This window comes from Daktulosphaira vitifoliae, unplaced genomic scaffold (genome assembly GCF_025091365.1).
Source record: "Daktulosphaira vitifoliae isolate Bord-2020 unplaced genomic scaffold, ASM2509136v1 Scaffold_1, whole genome shotgun sequence".
NCBI lineage: Eukaryota > Metazoa > Arthropoda > Insecta > Hemiptera > Phylloxeridae > Daktulosphaira > Daktulosphaira vitifoliae.
The window spans coordinates 2,740,825-2,754,640 of record NW_026099572.1 but is presented as its reverse complement, the minus strand read 5'-3'; positions in this window follow the sequence as shown (position 1 = coordinate 2,754,640).

Genomic DNA, 13,816 nt, shown 5'->3' with positions numbered 1-13,816 from the left:
CCACATGAAGTACAGTTGGAGATTGAATTTAGTCTTTTTTTTCCTCACCTTTATCCCAACTACTTGGGGTCGGTCATTCAATTAGAGAATAAATATAGTAATGCATTAATATTTCTTTGGAACATTATTTCGTATTATAATACTGTTATTATGTTGGAATGATGTTAGGTTTCAAGCTATTTGTTTGAAATAGCTTATAGATTTATAATAAATAATAATAATATGTTTTGTTTAACACATTGAATATTGAGTTAAACAAAATAAACATTACATTTGAAATATAATAACTAGTTATTTTAAAAATGTTGTTGGTTTTCTTTAATACAATTAAATCTAAGTAAAAAGATATTAAATTACATTTATGACTCTTAAAGCGCGTCGCTGATGATACAGCGGTAGAACGTACACTGCTTTTATTTATTCACAGTAAGGATTTTGCCCAATATATATTTATTTAAATCACGTGCAGAGTGTTCCATCGTAATTTATTAATTTGATTTTATAAACTAATGTTATAATTAGTAAATTGCGGTGGGAAACCCTATATAATCTATTTTTATAAATAAATCTTTTTTTTTAGATATAGAATAGACATAATGCATTTTATAAACAAACAATTTTTTTATATGTAGTTATAAATAAAACTTATAAACATTTTTTTCTTTTACTCTTATCTTGAACTTCGATGGGGAGAGGACATAATACTTGACATGCTCTTTTGAATGTACCATGGTTTGTCTTAACAGTTGTTACCTTAGCAACACTATCCTTTCCTGGAAACCACCCCGTAGTGCGATCCAGTCTTCATTCCAATGGTGTTAAATTAGTTTCTTTTAATAAAACCATTGCGATAACAGCTGATGTGGGACTGATTCAATTATGCCACTTGGTTTTTGATTGCAAAGTTGACAAGATCTGGATGTCTGGATCTGTAATGTCAATTAATGATCGAACGATGAGAAAGTGATCTGGTGTTAGTGCACTATGAATAGTCATTTGACAATGCCATCAAGGGTCGTGAATGTAATCACGCTTCTATGTGAACTGATACGGCGTTTAACTGCTCATAGGTAATTGACACATCATCCAATATTTTCATTAAATGTTCTTTAATTAATTTAACTGCTGACTCCCATAAACCCTCAAAGTTTGATGAACGGGCTGGTATAACATGTCATTTCATATTAAAATAAGCAAGACAATTATTTACAGCTTCTTGATGATTTTTAGATAGAAATAAATTTTTTAATTCTATCAATTTATTGTTACTCCCTACGAAATTTGTAGTGTTATATGATTATAGAAATCTTTTAAAATCACGACGACACGAAATTCAAAATGAATAGTATTTGATGAAAAGTGCACAAAAACACATATTGTAGTAAAGTTTCGGCGTAAACCATTTTTTATGTAAACAGACTTAGAAAAATCGACGACAATTGCATAAAATACTTTGTCAAGACTTGTAACTCGAGTGCTCGGTAAGTTGCCCTCAATGATTGAATTATCACCGTACTAGATTTTAAACAAAGTATGCATAGTATACACAACGTTATACATATTATAACTACGCTAACAAAATTAATGTGGAAATCTAGTAGATGTGTCCAGTTGAAGGTTAAATTTAGTTTCACACTTATTAATGAAATATTGTTACCTATTTTTTAAGAAAAAAAAACTTTTGAAGTGCTTTTAAATTGCACTGCGTAGTTTATATGAGACCTGAAAATGAAAAAAAAAAAAAAAAACAGAAAAAAAAAAAGAATAAAAGACATTTGAAGCGTAAGTTGAAAAAAGCTGCCGTCCAATTCGTAGCTGTTTATCTAAATACATTTCGCTGTATTTCTGGCTACACAACTTTTTTATCTGCTTTCCTTGAAATTTTTATTAGATATCCTCATTACAGGTATTTACTGATGAAATTTTGATGAATCCGAGATTTTCCAGTGCCGTCGCCACAGCCGAACTCGTGCATTATTTAGCGATCGACCGACTAAGAAACTTCTTTTCTTTTTCTAAGGGGGGTGTTTTACTTTTTGGGTTATGTTCTTTACTTGATTTAATTTTCAGTTTTATTGATAAAACTCAAATCAGTAAAAGTATTTAATTTTTGTTTGACTAATAATTTTAGCTTTTAAAATGTTTTGTATTCTGTTTGTCTAAACATTTTTTTATTTACAGTATACTATTTAAAATTCCATATTAAGCCTTTAATTAAATTTTGAACAATGTTTTTTAGATGTATTATGTAAAAATAATTATTTTTTAATAATACAAATCAATAGTATAAATTACAATATATATAGTTTAAAATAGAGATCGAAGCATCAGTAACGCTTTTATCTGTCAACCCAACCAACTTACGATTAATATAAGAGTATTTGACTATTAATAGATGTGAATTATTAAAGATAAAATTACTGTATGTTGGATAATACCATAGCCTCTTATTGGCTATGCTATGGCAGTAGAAACAAAATTTAAAAAAACAGCCATTTTCTCTTAACAATTATTATCAATAGCTATAAAAAAAATAAATTTAACTATATAGTATTATGAAGTTTTTTGAACTAAATAATTTTTTTCTTTATACAAATTTAAAACTAGATGATAATGTTTAATTTTTAGTAGGAATTGTTGAATTATTCTAAAAGCAATATCAATTCCTATTTCCTTAATTAACAAGTTTTATGATTTATAAGTATAAGAAATGAATAAATACTTATCATAGTAATTAAATTTAATACTGTTATGATACATTAACCTCTCATTACGATTCTTGTATGTTGAGCAATAAACTATGATATCATATAAATTATTATTTGTCAAGTAAAAATTAAGTTATATTGTTGCATATGGGTAACATCATTAATTTTATCTGTTAAGCAATAAACTATATTAGTGGCGTCTCGTGGGTGCTGGTGGTGGGATACGACGTTAAATATAATACCGCTAGTCATAAATATAAAAATTGTCAAATTAAATACAATAAAAATTAGAATAGAAAATAGAAAATAGAAGTGAAAATTATAGTAGCGATTATACTATAAGAGCAACCGATAACAACGTGCGCAGTTACTTCTAAAAATAAACTACCCAATATACAAATATTTTACCGTATGGAAGACGCTACCGGTCGTCCAAAACCCTTTTTTTTTAACACGGTCGACATAATGTGTGGACGCCCTGGAACTACCGTGAGGTATTGCTATAGCTGTAACTTGGGCGCGAACGCCCCCTGGGCACTTCCTCAACAGTCCAACGGTATCGATGCAGTCGCTGGATGAAGACCGCGTCGAGCCTGCAACCGCACTCTTCCTAGCCGACCCTGGAGTCTCCGAAACTCCTGGAACGGTAACTGTATTTTTATGATGGTGTCCTTCCATATTTGGTTTTACGGGTGTCCTTCCCTGCGTTTTACCTGCCGCCAGAGGATGTTTTCGGTGTTGTCTTCATCTAGATGGTCGCCTTACCAGGCTATCGGGCCCACCCGCCCGTTATGCAATGCCCTCGAACGCTACCGCTTATTCGTCCACTCTAAAAAAGGCTTATCTCACAGCTACCCTGCATATCTGCAGGGTTAACGAGCGGACGAGGAGCTCGCTGTCTGCGACCGCTTATTCGTCAGTCCAAATGAATGGACCGCTTACTTCGTGGCTAACCTGTATATTTGCAGGCCGTTCCTTCAGCCGCAACCTGAGGACGCGCCCGAATCCCCAAGCTAGGGAAATGTCGTCCAAAACCCAACCCAACCGATCTTTAAATGAGATCGCAGCTGAATCCAACCCGCACGCACACAATTGCAGCGCCTCGCCAATAGTATACGTTACAGAATATTGCTCGGACGACGCTGTCGGTCGTCCAAACACTGCTAGTGTACATTTTATATATACTGAGGGAAACAACTTTAATGTTCGTTGGCGACAAATGAATTATAAATATTTTGTTATTTAAAAATTTGCATTTTTAATAAAAATGTGGAATTAAGAATATACAATTAATTTTAGTAGGGCGTGCGATCGTCTAAGCTACGAGTCGCCACTGAACTATATTATATCTAAACTTTCATATGAATGATAATATTCACATAAATAATAGTATAAGTTGTCACAAATATATCTATATTGTAATGCAATAATGAATTACATTGTCCAGAACGGTGTATTAATTTTACAAAGTAACATGTAATAAATAATAAATCAATTTAAGAGATAATAATAATGTTTCCGACACCTTTTTATATAACTATAAAAATTAACAAAATAGGAATATAAAAGGGACCAAAAAAGGATTAAATATCTGGCATTATACAATAAGTGAACAGTCACAATCAAGTTTAATTCAAATAAATAAGACGACTTATATTCATTTCACTCACTGGAAACAACAAAGTACATACTAATATTAATTAAAATCATAAGGCTGAAAATTAATTATTTGTTTTGAGTACTAGTTTGAGTAGGAACAAAGAAAGATTAAATGATCACTAAAAAAAAATAGTTATCAGTAATGTTTTTACGGAGCTAAGTGGCAGAGTAAGGAGACTCCATCAAACCTATCACTGATAACCGCCTGTACTCGTGGAATTATTGATATTAAAGAATATGACATTTAATCACGATAATTTTTGTATTAATAAATAAAGATCGCTATATTTTTCTATTACTTTCATTATTCTTATGAAATCTCGTACTTATATCCCGAAAGATATTATTATTAAAAACACAAGTAGTTACACTCCCTATTATTATTTTTTTCTTTCTTTTGAGTTACTATAGTATGATATTGATATTTAAAAATTAGTATTGATATTGTTACGGAGAAATCGTAAAAATTTATTAACTTGTTTCTTTTATATTAGCTACTATATTTCTTTTAAAATAATTACATTAAAAACTTTTTTTTAGCATTTTCAAATTTTAAATATTTCTCAATTTTTTAATATTTTTTGAATTCATCCCTTATACTTTATAAGGGTGTCAACTTTTTAAATCGAAACATACATATTTAATTAGTTTTTAAAACAAAAAAAGATTTTATTAAGAAAATGCTGGTTTATAACAACTTTTGACCATTATTTCGGAATTTATAACTATTTTAAAACATAGAAAGGAATTGAGGTACAATGAAAATTGATCATTTGTGGCTAATATTATTCTAAATTAATAAAATATTAAAAATATTAATTTAAAACTAAGAAAATATAAAAAGTATTTACTCAAAGAGCCACAAAAATTACTAAAAAATCGCGGATACGTATTTCGGTAACCATTGTCAAATTTAAATACATATAGACCAGTGAGTTGTTCGTTATGTTATTTTTATCAGTATGTATTACTTTGTCGCAGTTTTTTTTCACTTTATATCTATTAATGTTAATGACTTTTGAAGTACTAATTTAAAAATTGTTATCAATCAGTCATTCTCTATATTAGATATTATTTTTAATTTTATAAGCTAGTTAAATATACAGGTGTTCAGTAAACAGGAAACAGGGCAATTGTTACAAACAATAATAACAATAGCACTCCGTTCCCACACTTATTGAACACTTTATATATATTGCCATTTAAAAAAATTTAATAAAGAAAGAAAAACCTAAGGTTTTTATAAAAAAATTTGTTTTGATTATTGAGAGTAATGGTAGATAACATTTGTGATCTTATAATGTATCGTTTAAAGAAATTGATCTGTTGAGAGCTGAAAAAAAAGCGGCGACAAATATATAAAAATCATCATAGTAAAATCCTCTAAGCTTCGCATAAAAGCTAAAATAATACTTTCGCATCTTCGTATCAGAAAAAACTGTAATACTTCTTTTGTTGTCAACATAAGATGAAAAGGTCATTGAACAATGGTGTAGCCTAAGAAGCGAAAAAGGCATCGGCTAATAAATATTCTTAATAGTATAAGACTTTGGTGATAGTAAGACCATATTATAAGTCAAATAGAAAAAGAAAAGTCTAAACAAAAATCAATGTTCAATAATAAAAAAAAACGTTAATTAACATCATTTTTCAATCATATATGTATTCGTATATTAATAAACTTTGTAAATCTTAACATGAATACAATGGAAATTGATAATGTCCAAAAGAGGATAAAAAGTTTTTTCATTTTAAATGTTTAATTATTAAATGTTCGCACTTAATAAGAAAACGTAAAGTCGAACATCTATTTTTTGACCTTCGCTATTATATTGTATTATTTCCCCGGAGTTTTGTTGTTCCAACAAACAAGAAAGAAGTGTCTTAATACCTAAATAAAAGCAATAATACCATTTGTGAATAAGGTACACAAGAGCTAGTTGATCGTACCCACGACCGATTTAATATTGATGGGTAGAAACGTACCGGACACTGTTGGTTATTACACCCAGTAGCCTCCTTTCCACGCTAGTCACATAAAACTACCGAAGTGGAAGAACTAATAGTATCGCAGGTCGAACCAAATGTCCGGTCTCTTGCGGTTTCTACTTGGCTCCGATTCTATTTGCATCCTTGATGACACACGGGTATACAAGAGACAATTCTATTGCATATTTAATTATGACACCTGCTTCGGGGTTAAAGTCTTAAATATCTAGAGTGGTGCTAATTCATCCCTTATAATGGTTATATCCGAGATCGTGCTGGAATGTCTGCTCTTCTACATAAACTCTGACGTCAACCCTTTGATGCTCTACCAAATTAGTTTCAAAATTAACGTTGAAATGGTTAATGAACAGACTACTAAATAACTCGTCCTCGAACGTGATTCATGGACTTTTATCACGATTTGCACTTAAAACTTGAGACAAAGGATTAGGGTCGTATAAGTTTTAAAATTATTGGAGATATTACCAGTTATTTATTATAATATATCCAATGTATTTCAAATATACAGGTGATTTGTTTATATGCTCTATTAATTAAAAAATGAAAATAATATCCTTAATATACATTTTTTTCCCTTGGTTTTCTTTTAGCTTCGATGCGATGTTGAGAAGGTGTTAATTTTACCATGATGTGTTTAATTTTTATTTGTTTTTTTTTTGTGTCTGTCACTACTTTTTCTCAACTCTCACTGGACCGATTTTTCAGACAAATATCTCAAAATTATACGCTACTAATTATACTTACCATTGTAAATAGTGGCCACTTCAAAAAAACCTTTTTTTAATTAAATATCTCCAAATTTATAGAAATATAAAATTTGTTTTTATACTAAATTACACAGTAAAATCATATCAGTAAAATAAAATATTTTTTAATGATTATATATCAATATATACTTTACTTAACCAAATTGTTATGCTGATTTTAAGTCTGTAATTAAATTTTTTCGATCGCTCTTTTTTGAGATTATTACTAATTAGAAAAACATGAAAAAATTAATTAAAAAAAAAAAAAATTTTATCAAGTTATTAACAATTTTTAATATGTTAAAAATAATCCGTGCAAAATTTCAATTCAAAATGACATTTTTAACTTAAAATGTATTTTAAAAAATACATTATTATTTCATCCTTACTTTTTATTCTAACTCTTAACATAGTTCAGAAAAGAATAGATATGAAATTTATTTTGTATTGTTTCTATAAGTGATTATCTACATTTAATGGCATTTTTTTAAGTTACAAAAAAGTAAGATCATTAAAATTATTTTTTCTATATATAATGTATAACGAAGTACTTGAAAAATGTCATGTTCACGAGACTTTGTTATTGTCTATCACAATTGTTCTACGTTCTTGTTTCACTTTTTAGTACGATGTACAAAATATAGTGTTCATACTAGACAGCTGTTTTTGTGTGCACAACGCTCGACCTCGTCTATTGTTGTCATGTCAGCAAGAGTATAGACGGTTTGTTTAAATATGGACAATGACCAAGAAAGGGTTTATGTCGTCGATTTATGTAAAATAGTTTTTTTAATTCAAGTAGTACACATTTGATAAAAACACTCAAAGGTTATGGATCACTAACACTATAAAAAAACTTATAATAATGAAATATAAATATGTGCCAACTATTCATTATCTTATTTTTAGATAAAATATTATTATATGATTGGTAGGAAAAACGATATTTTAAGCACACTAAATTTGATCATTTTTATAAAACCTTAGGAACTAAAATATAATGATAAACTTAATATTCAATATTATTTATAGACTTTTTTCTTATTTGTCTAATAACTGTAAATTTAAGAGTGAAAATAAATTAAAATAGAATAAATAGTATCACAAAGTATAAATTTTTGACGAAGAATTTTTATAAAATTCATAAAATAATTAATTATTTACTAATAAAAATGAATTCATTAGCCATTCTCATATTTGAAATGAAATGGGTTTACATAAAATAAAATGAATTATTAGACAAAAATATTCTAATTTCCTCTACGATTTTATTTCTCTCAAATAAATTTTAGTTTTGCTATTTCGAATTTTAAAAATTTTAAATATTTTTCTACATTTTGAAATATAATGAACATTAACATGAAATTTCAAGTTATACGATTAATTTAGAAAATTGTCTAAAAAAATGAAAATTGTGTGTTCATGGTGTTATGATTGAAAATCTCAAACTTCGTTAAAAATAAACGTATAATTTGTATTGGTCATGTTACATGATAATATTTACAGTTTATTATCAAAAAATACTATTAAAATATTAAAAAATTGAATTGATTTATGTGTTTAACATTGTTTTTTAGATTAAACCATAGGATTAGATTGTACTTCAATTTTGTATCTAGAATAAGTTAAAAACAGCTTCATTGTAGGTTATTGCATTTTTTGGCCTGTTTGTTTAATTAAAATAGCATTTTGACATTGAAACCATTTCTCGTGTTTTCAAAAATAAGATTTTTTTCTTGAGGATTATTACAATATTTTTTGAAACGTAACTTCTTCATATCCCTGAGGAGTACTGAAGTATCAGAGTACTCGTAAAAAGCTGCTAGATCCCCGTCGTCTCTTTTAATCCCTTCGGAAGAAGGGTTGAACCAGTAGTACGGGCTGTGGATTGGCCTCCGGCTCTACTACTGAATCCCTACTCGCCAATTCCGGACATCCGCTCAATAATTAACAAACTCCTGTCCTTCCTCTTGCCCGCTCATCATCTCTTAACTCGCATCGGGACTGTTTTTACGCACAGTTATGCCAAAGGGTTATATCATTCCATTATCATGGTTTTGCTTTGGTTATTACAGCCGTAATTATTATTATTACTAGTTGTTTTAATTTAAAATGAAAATTTGTGCGTCATTATTTTTCATGTTACCTTTATGTATCATTATAACGTCTGTACACAAACTATATTTTCTCTCACATCATATGCGTCGATTATATACAATATTTAAAAGTTATAATAATTAGGTTTTTGTATATTTTTTGAATTTTTATAGAACGGATAATTTTTGTCGTATGCNAGTTGTTTTAATTTAAAATGAAAATTTGTGCGTCATTATTTTTCATGTTACCTTTATGTATCATTATAACGTCTGTACACAAATTATATTTTCTCTCACACCATATGCGTCGATTATATACAATATTTAAAAGTTATATTAATTAGGTTTTTGTATATTTTTTGAATTTTTATAGAACTGATCATTTTTGTCGTATGCAAAAAAAAAAATATCAATCAATTTCATTAATGAGGTTTGATTTTGTTCTTGAATATTGTCAATATTCATAAAATGTCAATGAAAATTTTCTTTCTTTAAAAGTTACTAAAATTTACGTATCAGCTTTTGCAAAATAACCAAAAAGTATGAGAGTATAAGTGGCAATTAGAGTGAACGTGGTGTAAGTTTTTCAACGCACGTTTAAAAACTCTAATTGAGTAGATCTAAACCAATATTTATTAGTAAGCATATTTATTATAAATAATAAATGTACGAATACTTGGAAGGTATTTTTTTTCGATATCATAGACATATATGTACACTACGGCTGAGACTTGACTGTTGCTTATTATACTTTATACAATATGTGTTCAAAAATTATACTTTTGATTACAATGAATGTAATCCCTCATATATTATACATATGTATTAATTTAAAAATTTGAAACTTTAAAGCTTTATATTTTATGAACAAATAAAGGTATGTTAAGAATTCAAATGCTATTTACTATTAAAATAAAATCTCAAACACAATATTAAATAATCGTATTTAAAAAACCCAGCACAGTGGGGTCGCGGCACAGTGTGGACGTGGCATAGTTGGGTCAAGTATAGATATCTGACAGTAATTATAATCACTATCATAAGAAACGCTTCGATGCAAATCTTTAGATAGTTTTTAAATTTAAAAATTGGTGGATTATTCCAAAAGCTACATGATCTGCTATTTTCTTATTAATATCCTGAATGAAAAAGGGATTATTAAAAAATATTATTTCTAATAAAAAAATTGTGTCGATCCATACACTTTTCAATAAGTTATAGCATTATTAAGTTAAAAATGTAAAAAATAAAATCAAGAATTCTTACACTAAAATAGCATTCAGTAGCCATTTTCACCACGAAGACAAATCCAGAGGTCAAATTTTTTTTTTTCATAATGAAGTACATTACATTATCATTAATTTAAGATATATATAAAAGTGTCAGACCTTCCGGAACACTTTCAAACGTTGAGTTGAAAAAGTTAATTTTTTGTGAAAAAGTTGTCATTTTAAATCCCTTCCTATGGGAAGGTAAAGGGTTAAATTTATAAAAAAAATATACCAAATGATAGGTAAAGACATCAAGCATCTATAAAAAAAAATTATATTGGTATGTTCATTTTTGAAAAAGTTATGGCAGTTTTTAGTAAAAAAAAAATTGAAAAATTTCGAAAATTAGCGATTTTTAAATTTGTAATTTATTTGGAGATTTCCCCCATTTACAGGGAACGAGGGAAAATTAATTTTTGAGGGTAATGTCTTCGACTAGATACAATTTGTGATATTTTGACGTATCGTTGAAAGAAATCGGTTTAGTGAGGGTTGAGAAAAAGTGGTAACACACACAAAAAAAAAAAAAACATCATAGTAAAACCAATACCTTCTCAGCTTCGCATCGAAGCTAAAATGACCAAAAACTATGGTAAAAACTAAACTTAATTTTTAGATGAACACGTGATAAAAGTACTACAATGTGTAATTATTATTATTATTTTTTAAATGACTTAATTATTTTTTGTATATTAAAAATCATTGCATGGTAGTAAGGTAATTTTGTGATAGAGTATTTAATTTCATTATTGTTCAATTTTAAGTTGCAATTACTAAAACTCATTATAAAATATTATAAGAATTCCAATAATATAATTGTAATATGTATTTTGATTATTTATAATAATAGTAAAGAAGTACTATAAATACAAAATTCGCTAATCGTGGTGTATATGTATACATACAATTTTTCAATATTGCACAATAAAATAACACTATTAACAAATTTTTAGCTAATATTATAATATTAAAAAAATATTTCCTTTTATTAGGTGAAATATTAATAAATTATATTTTTGAAATCATTATAACATTATCATTATGTGAATAATAAATTTATGCTTGTAAGATAAACAAATAAAATTTATATGGAATAGTTCAGCTTCATATTTTTTAAATAGTTTAAAATTTAACTTTAGAGATTCATTAGAAAATGATAAACTTGATGATCAGTCTCAATTTTAATATACTTAAAATAAAATATATCATGTGAATGAAAAACCATTTTTTTATTTATTTATTTGTTGTACGTGTATTATTTATTTTTCGGGTTTTTGGAAATCAGCAACTATTTCGAAAAATATATTTGATAGAACAAATCAGTATTTAGATTTGCAATAAATGTCAACATTTTTTTCGGAATCTTTTAAAATATCGCTGGCATCAAAATTTTTCTTATTTTTGTTGACTAGAGTTATTTATAATTCTTTGTATACATAACATTGCATAAAAAAGTAGAATACAAAATTAAAAGTTATGTAATTTTCAAGGGTTTCTAAATATATATATATATATATATATTTGTTTAATTTCCTCTAGAATGACTCTGACGTTAACAGAACGGAAATGTAATGTTGTAGAAAAATGTTTTATTGAAATTCATTTCGCATGTTAAAGCAGATTAATCGAGATAAATTAAAATGCTTCCTGATGTGTAGTTAATTAACTCACAAATTCAGACTTTTTACTGATCTTCAATTATGAAATGAAAAAACGAAAACAAGTAAGTCATTGTTATCGCAGACGTCCGTTTATTAAAAATCGTAAAATACATAACAAACTGATGGTACCTAAGTAATTTTTTCTTTCCAGCCTTGTCTTAATATACTTTTATAACGCCATAAAGAAAAACTCCTAGAATAAAAAACAGAAGTAAAACAATAAAAAGCAAATTATATTGTACTTGCGATCATAAAAATTACTCTAATTCTAAGTAATGTGACTATAATCATTTTTGCTTATAAAATATTAAACAGTTATAAAATGATAAAAATTTCACTTGCAACATTTAAAATTTGATGAACAGATTTAGATGAATTCATTGTATGAAAGAATGGTAGTCACCGTATTTCGTTTTTGTAAAAAAAATGAAAATGACCCTCTTCGTACAAGTTGTGCGAAGAGGGGTTGAAACATACTCGATATAAATTATAATTATATTAACCACTGGGGGATTTGAGCCCATTGTGTGTATAAAATTATGTACTATATATACTATTTTTTCGGTGTGGAGTACTTTTTCCTTCCAATCTGGTGACAGCAGGTGGTTTTGAACAGGTGAGCACCTGCGATCTACAGTTTGCGTGAACAAACATTACGTGTCGGAGTGACCCTCGTGTATTGCCAGTAAGGAGTCGATAGCTTGTATGATTAAATGACTAAAGTTGTCAAGGGCTGAATGAGTGCCAATGAAACTATATATACTCAGATAAGATCATCTAAATATGGCCTATTTAAGGTTAAGTTCAAATATATAAATTTCGATATTTTCTACTATAAATCGTAATGACAGTTTTTGTTTCAAAACATAAACTTTATAGTAGCGAAGACTGTGGCTGGTTGACACATTTTTTAATGATTTTGTTTCAATAATGTTTCAGATAAAGTAATATAGTTTTCTAAAAAATGCTAAAAATTTACTTTTTTTTATCTGAAAATTACATTTTTGTGATAAATATCTTAACTTGTTCCGTTTTTCTTTATATTTCCAAATTAATGCTAATTAACACTTAATAAAATTGGCAATTGTTGTATTGGTTGTAAACATTAAAATTTTCCAATAAGATGAACACCGCTAATAATTTTTACAAAAATATATTATATTGTACAAGATATTCAAGATATACAAGATATTCATAAAAATTATATATCGAAGGATATTTAATAAAACCAAACAATATCTCGGAAATGATTAGTATGGATTCAGAAAACAAAAGGGAACTAGAGAGGCAATATTAGGATCTTAATAGAAAAACAAATATCTCGAAATAAAATAACATGCTCATCATTTATACATATCAAAAAAGCTTTAAAAAACAGGAGAATTATATATAATCTCTACAAAAATCAAAGTGCAGAAATTACAATAAATAATGAGTCAGCTAGTGCAAAAATACGTAGAGGTGTAAGACAAGGATGCCCACTTTTACCATTATTATTCAATTGTTACATAGAAAAAAGCATAACCGAAGTTAAAGATAAACTTAACAGGCTTAGGATTAGAATCAAAGTGGGTGGTAAATTGATTGCAATGATCCGGTTTGCAGACGACATCGTAATATTAGCAGAAACAGAGCACGATCTTCAAAGAGCCCTGGCAGAAATGC